General features: G+C 32.1%; 1 long non-coding RNA gene across 4 annotated transcripts in view; it reads left to right on the forward strand.

The window, feature by feature from the left end:
• The window catches only part of LOC101788745 (uncharacterized), a 93,178-nt gene that overhangs the window by 10,097 nt on the left and 64,547 nt on the right, over positions 1 to 18,534 (forward strand). For 3 of the 4 annotated variants that reach the window (XR_010050212.1, XR_010050211.1, XR_010050210.1), the window contains exons 2-4: positions 1,940 to 2,000; positions 5,722 to 5,883; positions 5,974 to 6,041. This is a non-coding gene — a long non-coding RNA (uncharacterized LOC101788745). Of the gene's footprint in view, positions 1 to 1,939; positions 2,001 to 5,721; positions 5,884 to 5,973; positions 6,042 to 16,068; positions 17,916 to 18,534 lie in introns of those variants that run through there. The other variant, XR_216492.3, reaches the window with a different exon arrangement.

The following is an 18,534-nucleotide window of genomic DNA, read 5'->3' on the forward strand; positions in this document are numbered from 1 at the left end:
GCCTCCTATCCAGCTGCACATCTGTGGCCTCTTCTTTCTATCCTCCTCACGGTCTTCGACAGGCACTATTTACTCCTATTTCTGTGAGACTGAATATTTTAACTTTCACATAAAAGTGAGAATCTGCAGTATTTGCTCTTCTGTGACCAATATTTCACCTAACACAATGACCTCCAGGATCAGCCATGTGCTGCAAATGACACAGTTTCATTAATTTGTATGGCTCATGATAGTCTATTGTGTGAACATAGCACATTATCTTATCCATTCAGCGTTTAATAGGTATCTCACTTGATCGTATATCTTGGCTATTGTGACTAGTTCTGCAATAAACAAGGGTGCAGAGACCTTTTTGATATATAGATTTCCTTTCCTTTGAATACATATGCAGTACTGGAATTGCTGTATCCTACTGAGACTCTATATTTAGGTTTTTTTTTTTTTTTAAATGACAATATTGTTTTCAGTAATGGCTGTAGTGGTTTAGAAATCTGCCAAAGTATACAAGAATTTCCCCTTCCCCACATCCTTGCCAATATTCATTATTTTTGTATATTTCATAGTAACAATTAAAATGGGTAGGTTTATATCTTTTTGTAGGTTTCATTCACATTTCTTTTAATTACTAGTGATGCTGAGTGCTTTTTGTCTACCATATCCTTTTTTATCTTCTTTAGGCAAATACCTATTAGACCACGTACCTATTTTTAAACCATGTATTATGAATATCCTTGCTATTGAGCTGTTATTTATATATTCTAATATTAATCCCTTTTTAGATAAATAGTTCAAAAGTATTTTCTCTTACTCTGTAAGTTATATATTTTCTCTATCAAATCTTTTCTTTCATGTGGGGAAGACTTTTTGTTTGTGATCACATTGGTTAATTATTGTTTTTTTTTATTTGCTTTTGAGGTCATATAAAAATCACTGCCAATGTTTTAAAGCATTTTCTTTATATTTTCTTCTCTTAATTTCATAGTTTCAGGTCTTCTATTTAGACTTTTGATGAATTTTGAGATTTTATTTTGGTATATGGTGGGAGACAGAGATCTAGTTTACTTCTGAATTTGGATAACTCCTCATACTTTTACATAATATTTTTAGATTGCAAAACATCTAAGTAGGTTTATTGACTAATCATTTCCCTTGACTTTCCTATTTTTGACGACAAGGAATTATGGTATGCTTTACTGTTTTAATTTACTCTTAAATATTCTTATTATTTTTAATATCAACTCTAGTAAGATATAATTTACATATCATAAACTTAACCATTTACATCATGCAGTTGAGTGGGTTTTTAGTATATTCATTTGGAAAAGGAAGTTGTGTGAACTTTCTTAGCCTCATAAGGTCACATAAAATATGCTTCTGACTCATTTTCTTGCAATAAGATAAGAAACTCTTCCAATCTAATGAACACATCACCTCATTTGGCAAGATCATTGCCTGATCCAATTTCCATGTGTACTTCTTTGCTCTGCTTAAGTGTGTACATCATCTAACACTTCTATTATATCAGTTGCTGGTGGAAAGAAATGTGATTCTGCACCTCTCGCACAAAATTCCACATTTTCCCTTGAAGGGCTGTTGAAGGAGGACCACTGACTATAGAGGACCATGCTCAGAATGGAAGGTGATTTTGCTCTATCTCTTTCCTACGTGAAACACTGTTTCTGCCACTGTAAGTGTGAGTTCTGTATTTCTGATACCTACAAACTTCTGAGTTGATCTCTTGGGTTGTATATTTGTTATTATTGGTGGTAGGCACTATTTTGACCTTTGGTATTCTCTGTGTTATGGGATTCCTCCTTTAGTGGTGGTAACAGGCTTCACTGTCTTGACAGTTCATAACTATGGGCAATTATCATGATTGGCTAATTCCAGAATATTTTAATCCATCCTAAAATACTTTATGATCTATTTTTCCTCACAGCTCCTGGCAACCATGAATTTGCTTTTTGTATGCAGAGATTTGCCTTGACTGTTCATTTCATGTAAGTAGAATAATACAATATGTAGTTTTTTACTTAACATGCTTTCAAAATTCATGCCTGTTTTAGTATATTCTAATAATTCATTCTTGGTATGTATAAATAATATTCCATTGAATATACATTATATTTGTTTTATTCATTCATAAAGTTGTATAAATATAAGTTGTTTGGGGAGTGATGTTGATTTTTGTAAAATGAATGAACTAATGTACAATCCAACTATCAACACATGAGAACCCTAATTTCTTTTAATTCTCTCCAATTCTAATATTTATCTAATATTTATCTTTTTTATTGTAGCATTCTTGGCTTAAAGTGAGATGTTATTTCAGTTTTTGTCTCCAATCCTATGGTAGCAAATATTGCTTAATAAATTTTCATATACTTATTGGCTTTTTATAAGTCTTATTTAGAGAAATGGCTATTCAAATAACTTGCAGGTTTTAACTGAGTGATCTATTTTATTATTGCATTCTAAGAATTCTTTGTTACCAAAAATTTTATTTTAAAGTCTTTTTCTAAATTTGTTAGTATCCTTAAGCTTTTAATAATAATCACATATACCTCTCTCATATTACATGTTGAATTGTTATTTGGGTAATCGCTTGTTTAGTAAGAAATTCATTAGCTGGGATAAGTTACACGGTGCATACAATGATAAATTTTGTCAAATTAATTGTACAAGGTATCCAAGTATTTCATCAAACATTATTCTTTTTGGGAAAGTCTATCTAGATTACACTAAAAATTCATCTCTTCTATGTGTTTTCTGAAGGGGCTTTGTCTCCCAAAAATGCAGAACTGAGGCTTCTATAACTGAAACCTAAAATCTTGTCTTGCAACTAGATAAAATATAGTGCTTGCTGAACCACCAGCTTCAGGATGCAACTACTCTTAATGCAATACTCTTACGCTGACTGAGATGATAGAGCATCTTGAAGGTTAGGATGGGGAGTTCCAGGGAGTCCCTAATGAAATTAAGGACATGGAATCCTTAAACTCTGATGAGGATTCTTTGCTGCTGTGAATTCCTGAGGCCCAACAGAAGCAGTGGAATAGCTTCCCTCCCACTTCATCAGGGATGAACTAGTCATTCCAGGAGTAACTAATAACTTCCTTTAATGCAATGCAAGACAGTACAGATTGTCCCCAGGATTTATTGTACTCCATTTCTCCTTCTGTCTGGATCTACAACTAGAGTCTAATGACAGACTCCTAAAGGTAAGGGATAAAGTGAGAAACATGAGGAGGTGTGCTGTACTGCAAAATAACTATTTTAAATTTGTGTGTGTGTGTGTATATATATATATATATATATATATATATATAGTAACTATTTGTGGGAATGGATGCTGAAGGAATGAGAAAATGTAGAAGGCATATAAAACTGGATCAGGAGAAACTTATTGAGATAAGCTCACTAAGCAGAGAGTCTGCATTTTTAAATGAAGCATCTCATGTAGTTATAAAGAGTTCTAATAGTTTGATGAGCTGAAAGAGCAAGTTTGAAGTATTGGGCGTGCCTCAGCTGAAGATAAAGCAAAGGACTTAAAGGATCAGTGTGGGGGAGATTAGAATAAATTTGTTACTCAAGACTTAAGAGGTTTGACAAGACATGTCTTTCACCTCTATTGGGAGAAATCAATTTGTCAGAGTAGCCATGGCATCTCTATGTTTTTTTTTTTTTTTTTTTAAGCAGGAACTGCAGTCACTGAATTGGGATACTTAAAATGCAATGAAAGTAATGATCCCATGGGTGACAGTACCAAAACGCAACAGTTTACCACAAAAAGAAAGATGAATTGACAACAGTATTCAGGAAACAAGGACAATAATCTGACTTATTCAGATGATTTTTGCTCCAATATTATGATGATTCTAAGAAGTGAAAGACAGAAATTCTAATAAAATCTTGCTTTAACTGTATAAAACTCATAAGAAGAGAAAAATGTGCCAGTCAGTCAGTGCCAGGTTTAAGTCTGTACATGTGCCCAGAACATGTTGAATGAGAGAGAGATCAGGTTCCTTTGGTGAAAGACCCTGGTACACTACCAAAAATTTATACTGCAGTGTTTCTATGTCTTTATCAAAGGGGCTTGTATTGTTTTACTCAGACAACTGCACTGGAAAAAAAGAAATAATTAGATCTTCAAGAGTAGTATCTCAAAATTGACATTGATTCTAGAAGATTCAATATGTCACAGTGGTTTGCTTGAGTCAGAGTAGAGGCTACAGAGGTCACTGGGTTAATGGAGTTTTAGTTCTGTTCTCTCTTACTGTGTCCCCTAAGTGAATCCTGTGTTTTTTCCTCCAGTTCCAGAATTTATGATTGAAACAGACACAGCATCTGACACAATCTTTACTTTGGTTTCCCAACCTGCAGAATGAGGTGGTATAGGTCATATAAAAGCTATTAGAACTCTCTTTAAATTCAAACTTGCTAATTAAAAGCACACCCTCATCGCTAGAGGGATTGAAGAGATTAATGCTATTTTCAGACATTTGAGATACAGTTGTGGTGATTCCTATCGTGTTCCATTCAACTCTCCCATTTGGCCTGTGCAAACAACAGATAAATCTCAGAAAATGCTGGGTTATCACAAACTAATCCTAGTGATAATTACAATTGCAGCTACTGTACTACGCAAAGTTTAGCTGCTTAAGCAAATTAGTATATCCCCTGGTACCTCATACAGAGCTACTGATATAAGACATGGCTTTTTCCTCATACTGTCCATCTAAGAGCAGTTATGTTCCAGCTGCCAAAGTCAGCAATGGTCTCTTACTCCTATCACAATGGTACATTAACTCTCTCCTGCTGCTATAATTCTTTCACAAGACAGGCTATTCCATTCTGTTTATGTCTTTATGCTGACTTGAATTTAGTGAGCCAGAAGTAGTAACTATTTTTAGACTTATTGGTCCAATATTTGTGAGTCAGAGAGTAGGAAATAAATCCCCCTCCCCCCATAAAACTCAGGGTCATTGTACCTCAGTGAAATTTCTAGGAGCCCAGTGGTATTCAGCACACTGTAATGTGTTTATAATGTGAAGATGAGATGATACATCTGGCACCTTATAAAATAAAAAAGGAGTACAATATCTAGTGAACTTATTTGTAATTTTGAAGCAAATTGTGTCTGGGTGTGCTATTTTAGTTCCTTTATCAAATGACACAAATATTTGGAAATCTTGAACTGGGCCCAGAACAAAAGAACAGATCTTACATTAAGATCCAAACTGCTGTTCAACCTGTTTGTCACTTTACTCATGTAACCTAACCAACTGCAGTGACACTCGAGGTGTCAACGGCAGCAGTGGGATTCTAGCTGGCCTCAATATGTGAACTGCTATTCCTATTCCTATTGCTATTATTCTTCCTACTGCTATTACTGTATGCCATTACTATTTTGGAGTTACACTATGCCATGCTCTACAGATAACTATTCCACTATGAGAGATGACTCTTGCTATACTACTCGATTTTAGTAGATTGTGAATGCTTGCTTGTGGGCTACCAGTTGGGTCAGTTGACTATAATGAACTGTATGGTATTTAACTCATCAACCATAAAATTGGGCATGGATGGGAGCACTGACTGATCACATGGAAACATGGAAGATCAGATCTGAGAAGTTCTGAAGGCACAAGAAGGTTTCACAGAGAAGCAGCAAAATGCTCATTTTTCTCCATTCTCATTAAACTATTCTTTCTCTTCCAGTCTGTACTTATGACCTTGTGTGGACTACCTTAGGACTGACTGACAGAGGCAGAAATGCCTAGTGCCTGCACTATGGAGAGATAGTATGATAGATGAGGACTCTCCGGAAGTAGATGGCAGCAGCACTGTGGATTATTTCTAGGATATTCCTGAACGAGAGTGGTAAGGAGAAATCACTTCAACTAGTACAATTTGTCCAGTTATCCTTAGAAGAATAAATGATCAAATATGTGATTATTTACTTAATCATAGGTTAGGGCAATGTTTTGACTATGTGTTTGGAGATTTGGAAGGAGCATGATTGGACCAAATGAGAACAAGTAAGTTGTTACTTTTTCTATTCTGTCTCACCTCGTTCCATATGAATTTTGGAATTGTTTTGTCTACACCTGTGAAACATGCTGTTAGTGTTTTAATCGTGACTGCTTTAACTAAGTTGTGATGGCACAGTCATTTTAACAATATTGATTTAGGTAGAATTTTTGATTATTTCATTCAGAAATAAAGTTCAGTCATATTTAAGTCAGTTTTGGAATCTAGTACTATTTTTATTACTGATTGGGCATTTTACTTTATTTTTATTTTTAAAAAGCAAAACAGAATAAAAGATAGAAGTAATACAGAATTTTAAAAAACCCTAAGAAGTCAACACTTCGATAGATGCATCTGATACTCTTCTTTATCATCTCTCATAAAATGGGTTTCCAATTTGGCTAAAAGGTTAAGTAGCAAGAGATAGTTTCACGGATTTTATTCAAGTACAAAGACTTTATATACTTTTTCATTTACTACTCACTGTGTAGCAGCACACTGTAGTTTTGTATTGATTCTTCTGTGCTTGGAGTGAGGTCTTGTCTATTAAGGACTAAAGAGAGAGTGAGGAGGGGATAGAATTCAAGCAAGAAGCTTTCATCAGGTGAATTAAGATAAAATGAAGCCAAACTTTCTTATCTTAATAGGTGTCCCAAAATAAAAAAAAAATGATGGTTTTAGCAGTAATTTTTTTTTTATTTCACAACATGCAAAAATCAATATTACATTGAAATTTGAAAATTAGACAAAAATGAGAGATTTGAGTCTTTCCCTTGTTGTCAATGTAATCAATATTTCCCTCTACTACTGTACTTCCTTGTATAAATGATATCTAATTTGATGACCCTAAAGATTTAGAGCATTAAGAATGTACTGTGCCTATTTTACTATGTTTATTTGCAAAAGTACATGGTGCATTGATTTCATAGTCATTGCAAGTTTAGAATGAAGAATAAAATTGCAAACAATATTGAATGTGTTTGACATATATTTACTGATGAATTAAATGCCCATTATACAAACATTATATTATGTACTTTAATTTGATATTATTTTAAAATTAACCTAAGAACTCTTTCTGTTGAGTGTTTACTGTATGCTTGGAATTGTCAGAAATTAAGAAAAGAGAGTTGTTTTATTTTTTGTAGACTGCATAAGTTATCATCTTTCCAGGGACTTTTTGTTTGCTTTTTGGTTTTTATCTTAATGTAATTATAAATGCACAGGGAGTTTCTGTGTATGCTTTCTAGCCTCCACTAATGCTAACATTATCTATACTTACAGCCAAATATAAAAACAAGACAGTTCACATTGGTAAAACCACAGAATTTATTCATGTTTCCCAAGTATACATTTACTGACTATGCTGAGTATATATGTATACTTTTTCAAGATTCTATCACACATGGAGCTTACATCTACCATTGCATTGACTTTCACATTTCCCCAACATGAAAAGTCTTCATTGTTTTATCCAACTATATTCATTCCCACTTGTACTAACTTAATCCCTAGTCAAACAGAAACTTAAAAAAAAATCTCCATCATCATGGTCATTTTGATAATATTAAACGATGAAATCAAACAACATGCTCTCATTTAAGTTTGAGTTTTCTCACTTGACATAATTGGGATAATTCACCCAAGTTGTTTTAATTCTCAAGTCTCTGTTCCACTTTTTCTATTGGGGATGGAGATGTAGCTCAACAGCACAGTGCCTGCCTGGCAAGCATGAGGCCCTGAGTTTAAATCCCAGTACAAAAAAGAAATCAATCATATTGTCCATTTTATCCCTGAGTAGGAGTCTGTAGGTATTTCTGTGTGAATGTAAGTTTCATTTCTCCAGTTTAAATGCTTATGAAAGTCTTATTTTTGTTTTCACAGAAACTGATAATTATCCAGAGTATTCATATTTTATATTTCCACCAGCAATATACTGATGATTCAGTCCTTCTTAATGCCAGAATTTAAAGTTATCACTTTTTAAAATCATTCTCAGAATTATATAATAAAATTACATTTTTGTTTCAAAACATGTGGGGGAAATGTATATATCACTGTTTTCTGTATATAATCTGTTCACTATATTCCATTCAGTGAAATATTTACTTTATCTTTTTGCTCACTTTCTAACTGAATTTTTAGTACCACTTATAATCTTTTTTAATTCTAGATACACAATGTGCATCACATATGTAACTTGCAAAATTTATAATCATGTGATTATTTAGTCTTTTAAAAGGGAATTTTAGAACAAAGGGGTTTTAAAGCATATTTGAATGAAATTCAATATGTTATCATTCTATACTCAATTGATTATCAACTAATTTTCATAAGCGTGACTTTGGTATGTCTTATAGTGTAGTAACAAACTGGTGTGTGTTCAATGTTTCCCCAAAAATGTTTTTACAAACTTATTTCTAGTATACGATGGAAAATATTTAAGTATTGAGAAACAATTTTGAATATATTAGAAAATACTAGGACCTTTCCTACTTACCCTCACCCTGTTGTATTTTTCCATATTGCAAATATTAAAATATTATTTTACTTTCTAAGGTGGAATAAAAAGTATCAATTTTATTTTCCCTTGATCTTCTCATTCCTCCCTCATTAATGAGCATAAATAAAGTATAAAGTATATTTGAAAACGCTGATATTTATTACTTTTTTATTTTTAGCTTTGTGAGATAAGGTCTCACTGAGCAGTCCAGAATGGTTTTGAACTCACTATATAGTCCAGACTGAGCTGGAACTTGTGGATACCTTCCTGTCTCATCCTCCTTGGTACTGGGATCATAGGCATGTACCACCATGCCCAGTAATACTGATATTTTATGTGTTGTAATTTTTCAGTTTACTGAAGGTGAACTACACAGTGATTTTATATATATATATATATATATATATATATATATATATATATAATTTTTCTGGAAAAAGCCATATTGAAAAAAGTATTTTATTGTTTGAAGCATGCTTCATTCACTTAGTCAATAAACATAGATTGGCCCACAACGTGCTATCAACTGTTTTAAGATTTAATGAACATAGTTATAATATACAGCTAATAAAGACGTTCCTATATCATTTTTGCTATACAAATTTAAATATAATGTACTACTAAATATTGAGTTCTTCAACTGATTGAGCAATGTACAACATACTTTTAGGCATAATTTCAAAGTTTTTAAAAAATTATGTTTTTGTCTTCACAAAATCTCCAGTACCTTCTCAGGTATTTATGTAGAAACACCGTTATTTTGTATTCAGAGATACACTTGCACTAAGCCATGGTATTTTCTTCTGAAGAAGAAGTGTGTAAAACAGCAAAAATAAGTTACTAATTTTAGGAATATCCCTATTTAACTCAGATGTCATCGAAGGTAGCTAAAGTGTAAAATGATGACTTCCAGGAAGCTTCAAAGTGTAATCAAGTTATTTCTAGTAGTGTGATACATGGACCACATTGATGTTACTGAAAAAAGTGCTACTTGGTCAAAAGATGACATAGTGCAAAAAGTGACAAATGAGTTTTAAAAACACTTTTAATATTTCCTAGGTGTTTTATTCTGCAAACAATTTATGTCATGAATCTAAAATATTTGTGTTTTTGACAGATGAATTTTTCGACATAGAAATCAGTTATTTTTAAATTATGTCATAAAACAATGTCTTTGCATCAAATATCTTCACTTCTTTAAATTCAATAAATGAATGCAATTCAATATAGATAAAATTACACCTTGCAATGCCCTTTGTCATAAGCAAATTTGTGTAGCAAATACTACCTTCATTGCCTATTAATATGTGGTCTCCAGAGGATTATAGCCAAGAAACTTATTAAACTTTTTACTTAAATTTTTCCTTTGTCTTGTTGCAGCGATAGAACGTTTTGTCTCAAGTTATGTATAACAATGAAGTGTATAATTTTTAGCACCTACATTAATACATTAAACATTTATTTACCTATTCATTTTTATACACTTGCTGTGGAAATTTCAAAAACACTGTGAGATAGATTAGATTTGATTTACTATGTACCCAGGACAATGCCAAGTGAGTTTTAAATATAGTATCAGTAAATTCTCACACAATTTATAACATTAATACTCAAAATCTACACTTTAGAGTTATTGGTACTGAAGCTAAGCATGTTAGATATGCTGATTAAAAATCTAGCATATAAATGTAAACTCAAATCAAGGTATTTTTACTCCTAGGACATTAACAATTATATGTATATTAAAAACTAAAATATCTGTGTAAGAGACTAAAGAGTATAAATCATTGCAAGATTAAAACTGCAAAATAAGCGAATAACCTCTATACCTATCTGCTATGTTGAATCAGCTTCAGCCTCTAAATAGAAGTTGCTCTTTGAGAGTGATCAAATCCATTTGCTGAATATAAAAGCATCAGTTGGGAGCTGTAGATAATAAAAAATACATTTGACACAAAACTAAAATCAGCAATGAAAAAGGAATCTGATAATAAGCTAAAGGAAAAGTTTGAGTGAGTCTAATACTGAAGGCATAAATATCTATTTATAAATTAACATAAAGTGATGAGAAAACTTTAGAAAGACTTTTTATGGAGAAAATAGACAAGGCAACACTTAAATACTGAGTAAAAATATTTGAAAAATATATCCAAGAAGACAAAAAAAAAAAAACACCAAGATGTTCTAGCAGAAAATTGACTATCAACATAAATGTCACATTTTGCACAACTCCTCTGGTATCACACAATATGGACTTGTGTGCTATGATGTTCCCACAAGAAGTTTTTAGAACTAAATAATAATGTGGTTAAAATATAAATTTTATTACAAGAATATAATAATTTAATTTCAAATGGAAAAGCAATTGGTAGTAATCAATTGCAATTTCAATAATCAATTGTAATTAAATAATCAGCTATTTAAACTATTAACTGTCAGTTAACTATTAAACTATCAGTTATTTAAACTGTAATTAAATAATCAGCAAATATATATACAAATAGGAAATACATTTGCACATGTCATGAGACAAAAACATATATTAGTTGGGAATGACAAAAAATGCCAATAGTGACATTGGTATATACAATTAAATGATTAGTTTAATAGAGCACTTAAATTCTGATTCAATCTAGTTTGAGAAGATATAAATGCAGAGGATAAAGGAAGTAAGTAATCTATAATGTCGCCCATATTCCTAGCAGAAGTTAGTGATATTTCAAAGTGAGAGTGGAGGCTTATGAAAAATAATGGGACATGAAGTTCTAGATGTGGGAGTTTAAAGTACCAGTTAGTGGATAAAATGAATAAATAGAAAGATTATTCTTTACTACAGGAAGTTGGATGATTATATGGTGAGATACTTGAGACCTGCAGCATAAAATCCAGTACTAAGTATTCTGTCTTACATGGCTTCCTTTATTTGGTCCTTTCTTCATTTCCACTAAACATCTATATAAATTCCATAAAGAGTCTGAACTGGCTAGAAGCATAAAATACAATTTTTCCAGGTTCATCTAATGCTTTATCATTTTAAGTATGTCTCTATGTGGGAATGATTTATTTAACTTACTCAAATCATCATTCTAGTGGTGGGAAGTTGGAACAATCAAGCTGTGTAGACATAAAAACATGATGTTATCAAAGGTTAGTAAGAGCATTCCTGTTTTAAGCAGTGTTGTCACTTCAGAGTCCTCTATACTCATTATTTAAAACCTAGCACTGTGTACATTTTGCACTGTGTCAAAGTCATTTGATAATATACCTATTCCCTGACTTGCCCAAAGGTCTCAGAAAAAGTCATCACTTGTTGTTCATTTCTATATATAGATATCCCATAAAAATAGGCTGAAGTTTGTTCTAGGCTCAGGCTTGTCTACATGACAGGAACTAATCTTGGCCAGGGAAAAAGATGCAAGATTCTATTGCACAGTTTCAGAAGGATTGTTACCCAGAGCCCTGCGTGAATTAGTGTAAAAAATAACTGCTGGAATTACTGTTCATCTGACAACTTCCATTTTAAAGTTCTAAACTTATTCAATACTTTCTTCTAAATATTTGACTTCTATACAAGAGTCATTTAAGCTTTTATCTAGGAAAAATCTATGAGCAACAAAGGAGTTTTCACATCATATGAGATTTTTATCAATGTTTTGGAAGAAAACACTTTGTCGTTTGCTACACCAAATACTTATGAGGTTTCTGTAGGCTTCCAGAATTTTAAAAGTGAGCGAGAGTGTTGCTCTGAGAACACAGTTTTCTATACAGAGACATGAATTGGATGCTAGTGTAGGACTTGATGATAAAATATATCTTTCTTTTATTTTCATAGGCTATAAATTATAAAAGTTATGATTGTGTTTGTAAGGGTACAACATTGTTCATTGCTATTTATAAAGTCAATTTCCATTTCAAAAGCCACATTTTCCTTAAAATGCACCCAACATGATGCCTTAAAATATTTCAATGTGCGAGAATAAATATATTTCAAATAAGTTAAAACAGGGTATGTATTTTGTTCTCTCCTTTAGAGATCAGCTACTTACTCCTACAATTTCTGAACAAGCAACATTTGCAAAGTGCAATGAAAAATTTCCTTAGATTTTCTAGTGAAACATAGCCAAACCACCTTTAATTATTTAGAAATTTTTAAAACTAAATTTTAATAAAATTTTCTAAAGACAAACATGTTCATAAACTTCCTGTTTTCCAGCAAATTCTTCTTATGTAGGTTACAGATAAATATCTTTTAAGTTTTCAAGAGCCTTTCAAGCTAATTATTTTAACAAATTTCCCATAAAGTCCTGCTTCTCTGTATCTCTAAACTATATTATATTAACTATATTATATTCTCTGTATCTCTAAACTTAGAAGACCAACTCTGTCCTGAAATCCGCCAGTGATTTTTAATAAATCATATAGCCCCTTTGTGACCTATTTTCTCCTCTATACATCAGAGATTTAAGATAGATTCCAAGTACATCAGTCCATAATGCATGCAGCATATGTGTGAGGAAAGTTTGATAGAAATCACTAAGATGTTCTTATGCTAGAAACCCTGAGATAAACAGATCATGTGTATGAACAGTCTCATTGAAAGAAGACTGTTGATGTCTTTTTCTGCCAATGCTATTCCTTGATTGTTGAAGATTTCTACTGGGCTGGGGAAGCTGCCTACCCCTGCAAATGCCCTCCTGTATTCTGCTAAGGAAAGTAATTCTTACTAAGTGCAGAAGACCAGAAAAAATTAAATGTTATTTTTATCGCATCTGTTCAAATCCGTAGGACCTCTCATGAAGACTACGAAAACAGTCTCCAACCAATTTTCTCCAGTTTTAGTCTCCGATATTCATAGAGCAGTGGTGAAAAGTCTGATCCTTTTTCCTTACTGCTGTCATTAGCATAATTAGTTCGAACACTAAGGATGGTCTTATCAGTGTGTTAATGCCATTTAGCTTTGAAGAAATCAAATTCATTGATCCTCTTCTCTACTACAGTTCAGGAAACCTATTTAATTGCCACCTGAGTAGCTCATAATTAACTGAAACATCCCCCAACATAAGATTAACTTCTAATATATGACACTTCTCCCAGAATTCTGCATCCATAGCTTATTTCAATATGTTCAGATTAGTGGCTTTTCTTTTTCACATTCTCTCTGTCAGTTCTAAGGCTAATTTTCCCTCCAAACTTAGCTTGTACGAATGACAGGATACATGTACAAATACTTTTAAGTACCTAAATCATGAATCATTCATTCATTCATTGCTCATTTATTCATCTCTTAACATTATAAGCAACTCTGTCAGGAACTAGGAACCATCAAGCTGTTCATAGCACACAAGGAGTAGAGAAAACAAGCTTCATTAACAGATCCTTACAGAAACACTGTAAGAAAAACAGAGAAGGAAACTGAATTGGGGCCCTTATGGACATCCAGTTTGGTAGGATCAAGGAAGAATTGTTATAAGGCTTGTTCTATGAATGAGGTTGTAAATAATGAAACAGAGTTAACCAGCTATGGAACAGTGTGAGAATATTCTAGTTGAATGGCACATCATTAATAAACACAGAGTTATAATACTATATTATATACAGAGAATTGTGATCAACTTAGTATTTTGGATAGAAGAGGCTAGGAAATGATGACCTTATTTAGTACTTGAATGGAACACCCAAGACTAGGCTTTTAGCTTTTAGGCAAATTAAATTACTCTTTCATTTTCTATTTTCTAAATATTTTATCAAAGCTTTTATTGAAATTATTTTCATAGAAGTTTCACTTCCTATTCCAATGGAAAATTTTTTACTTTAATTAAAAATACATCTCCATCAACACTGGTTAGTCACTACTCAACATTCACATCAATATTTTTTAACTTCTGTATATGAGACAGAACATGAGAGACTTGTATTTCTGTTATTTATTTTACTTAATATAATGTCTCCCAGTTCCAACTATTTTTCTGTAAATGACAGTCTTCATTGCTCTGTATTGTTGAATAATAATCCACTGTATGCATTTACCATGTTTTCTTTATTCATTCAATTCTTGATAGATACATAGAGGAGAATTTAAAATTTCTAGAAGAAAACAGGAAATATATAATGATATTGGTAAAGACAAAGATTTTCTGAGTAGGAGTTCAGCTTTAACGTCTTGACCAATATCATATTATATCATACCATATCATATCATATCATATCAGAAGGCTTAAGTTGAGCCAAGCAGTCTGAAAAAATGGAGCAGATTTTTATACTCCCACTTACCCATGGAGGGCTTACTAAAGGAAATTGCCTCTAGTTCTGTTGGGAAGGATAGGTAATTTCTTTTTTTTTTTTTTTTTCCTCTTTTTCCTTTTGGTATCGGGGATCAAACTCACGACTGGCTGCTTGCAAGGCAGGCGCTTATGCCACTGATCTAAACCCCCAGCCCTATAGGTAATTTCTTAAGGCAAATTGTATTTTGTCAGGATTACGGAGGAGTCCCTTTACACACATATTCAATTCAAAAAGTTAGAAGTCATGTCAGATGTGATTAGTTTCCTATCTCATATCAAGGCTTCAGTTTCTGAGACCCACTGTAGCTGCTAAAACCTACCTATACCTTCTCCATTCTGTGACTGGAGCCTCATCAGATCTTACAGAGCTTGTTGAAGGAATCTCCTTTTCTTCCAATTCTCACTATGCTACCAGAATCTTAAAACATCATTTTTTTAAGGAAATCTTATACTATTTCTTATCTAAATGTTCTCTGAAATTTCCTGTCCCTACATTTCTGCCTGCTACTCTGTCTGTCCAATGTGCTTTTCTAATATCAATTTTACTGCAAAAAATTTATTTTTTTCTTATTCAGAATAGAAGGATTTTTAGTATTGAAGTTTTGTCTATTGACAGTGGTACTTCAGTTCACACAGTGAAGTTATTCCATGATTCTAGGGAAGATGGCCATAGCTATGTTCATCATTCCATGCAGAATTTACAAATGGAATCAAAATTTTTCCAAATACATCTGTTTACAAACCAAATTGGTTGTGAGCAGAAATGTTTATTAACTGAGATATTATTGTATTAGTATACAGAACTTATCACTTGTTACGTTATGTCTACTAATTTACATCTTTATTACTTCTTAACGGTTTGGAGCACATTAATTAATACTGAAGAAATTGTACTAAAAATCATTCTAAGATCATTTTTAACTTTTCCCAACATTCATCACATTTAATATTTTCAATGTCAACTAGGCAACTAGATTCAATCTAACTAAAATTTGCTTTGAAATAAATCAGGATCTATGATACCTATGTAAAATTAATGACTTCATCTATGTTTCCTTTTTATGAAACATAAAATTTTGTAGAATATGACTATTTATTGCACTAGAGTATAACATGTAGATTCTTCAGAAAGCATAGATTTTCTTATTGTTCTCTAAATATCTACCATGTACCTTATTACTTTCTAATACATTATCAATAGTAAGAACAACTAGTGCTCATCTAACATTTCTCAAACTCTCTTGTACTTAGGTTGGAGTCACGTGCTGAGTTTTGGCCAGTGAGCGATGTCAGATGTGATATGAGTCACTTTCAGCCACATCGGTGAAAGACTCATGACCTCCATACAATGCTCTCAATCCTCTCATCATCTCAAATCCCTTAGAAGATATATTCATATGGTTGTATCACAGGACCCAGAAGGTTGAAATCTTTTGATAAGTGGTAGAAGAGATTCTACTAGTTGGTTCAAAAATTTATGTAAAAATATTCAACCATGAAGTGTTATTATTCACATTCAATGTTTTGAAAATTGAAAAGGATTACAGTCATGAAATTTAAAAAAAATTTGAATCTCTGACTTCAACAATAATATGGAGATTGATGACCAAACTTGATATCAAATGTGACTTCCAAAGGAAGCTGTGTATATAGTACTGTAATTGCAGCTGAGGTGGTAGATATATTTTTCACTTTACTAAAAATATAGTTGTTTTAAAAAGTTCATTATACATGAAACTCCACAATAAAAATTTAATGACCCAGCCTTCTTATTTTTTAAAAAGATAGTGTATAGTTTTTATTTTCCTTATGTTTCATCAATAATGTTCAGGGTTCATTTTAATAGTTACATTTAAACAATGTGAACACAGCATTATAAATAATGTATGCTATAAATTTATAGCACTGTGCAAAGGATGTACCACATTTAGAGGTGTAGTTAATCAGGCTACTGGAGTTAGAGAACAATTGTATTGGTTAGTTTAATTATTTATGTGAGCATAGCATAAGCAATGGTATTTAATTAATTCACATTCCTATTTCCTTGCATTTCTAACAACTCTACACAGATGAGATACAGCAACTTGCATGTCCTCAAGAAGTCCTAGTCCAAGTAGAAGCAGTTCTTTCCTGAGACTGTATTTCCTATTATGGAAACTTATGTATTTTAAAGGTCACATTTGCTGAAAGCATGAGTTGATAAGGCTGTATAAAATCTACCAAGGTGAAAGCCTCATATATGCATAAAATATTTGCATAAAGATAAGAAAAGAAAAATCATTTTATGAGACAAGAGGAATGCATTGTGGTAGGAAGGCACGCTTGTTTGCTAATACACTGATATAAATAAAAGACAGTTTTTCAAATATTTGTGCAAGTTGCTGACAAGAATTTTTGGTTGTGTAAAACTGAAAATAATGTGTCAAAGAAATTCAGATTATACTTGTAAATAATAAGGAAATGGAAGATGGATTATGTTGTACTTGTTCACATTTCCCATGTTAATCATTTTAATATAAAACTAGGCATTTTATAGTGTTAATTAAATATTTCCAAAATATAAATGGACATGCAGACTGCTGTGTCCAGTTTGTAAATACCAATCTTGTAAATTTAAAAAAATCAAAAACCATATTTGCTGTTCCGTTTTCAGCAAGCACCTCCCTGTTTCTCAACCACATCATGGAAAATAGCTTTGCTAAAGTCCAAAAGACTCTATTAAAGTGAAGTAAGAAGCTGAGTAATAAAAATTGTAGCAAAACTCTGCACTCAAGAGAGTTCTAGGCTGTGATTTGTGGAGTTCATGTGTTCTCCAAAAGTAAGAGTAAGCCATTATTCCTCATGTACCAGATCCTTTGTTTAACATGTTGAGGAGAATCAATTTTAACCCACATAAGAACTTCTGAGTAGATAAACTGTTGTTTCCATTTCACAACTTAAAGAAAAATGAAATTTAACCAAATCTTGATCATCTGATTACAAAGTCATGCTCTTAACTTCACCATGTTATGTCCCCATATTGGCCATGAGGTCTAATGTATTGTACTTTTAACACCACTGTTTTAATTTTAAGTTAAATAAAAAATGGAAAATGGAAACTCTAGTTGATAATCAATTCCTTGCACTAATCTAATTTGCAAAATTTCAGTCTTTTGAGAGAGCTTAATATGATCTCTAGGATTGAACTCATAAATATGATTGATTTACAGTCTTTGTATTAAAGGAGTTTACATGTGCTGTTATTTTAAATCACCACGTGAGAGAAGTAAAATTATGATCCCTATTTTACAGGTGATGAAAATGCAGAAAATTCATGTGATGTCCTCAGGTCACAATGCAAGTAAATTTTGCCTGGCATTCATAATCATTTAGCATAATGTCATAGGGTCTGTTCTAAAGCACAATTTTCCCATGTTTGGAAAGTTAGGTCAGGAAGCAGAGTAAACACAGAACTAAATAAAGGCTGAACAGGACATTAAAATCCAACCTTTTAACAAAAATACAGTTTACAATTTTTTGTTTTGTGATTTACAGTTTTTACTTAGTAGCTTTTAATTCTCTTCCTGGAAAGACATACAGGTATCATATTATTATTTTTTCTACTGCAGTTTTAGCTGTAGTGGAAAATTGTATCCATATATAATTTTTTTACTCTGTCCAGTACAAAATCTATCTTATTTTTAAACATATTGTATAAAATACATATTGTTATAAATT

Source organism: Cavia porcellus, unplaced genomic scaffold (assembly GCF_034190915.1).
Source record: "Cavia porcellus strain 051 isolate PalLab524CR breed Dunkin Hartley unplaced genomic scaffold, mCavPor4.1 scaffold_10, whole genome shotgun sequence".
In the NCBI taxonomy this organism is placed as follows: domain Eukaryota; kingdom Metazoa; phylum Chordata; class Mammalia; order Rodentia; family Caviidae; genus Cavia; species Cavia porcellus.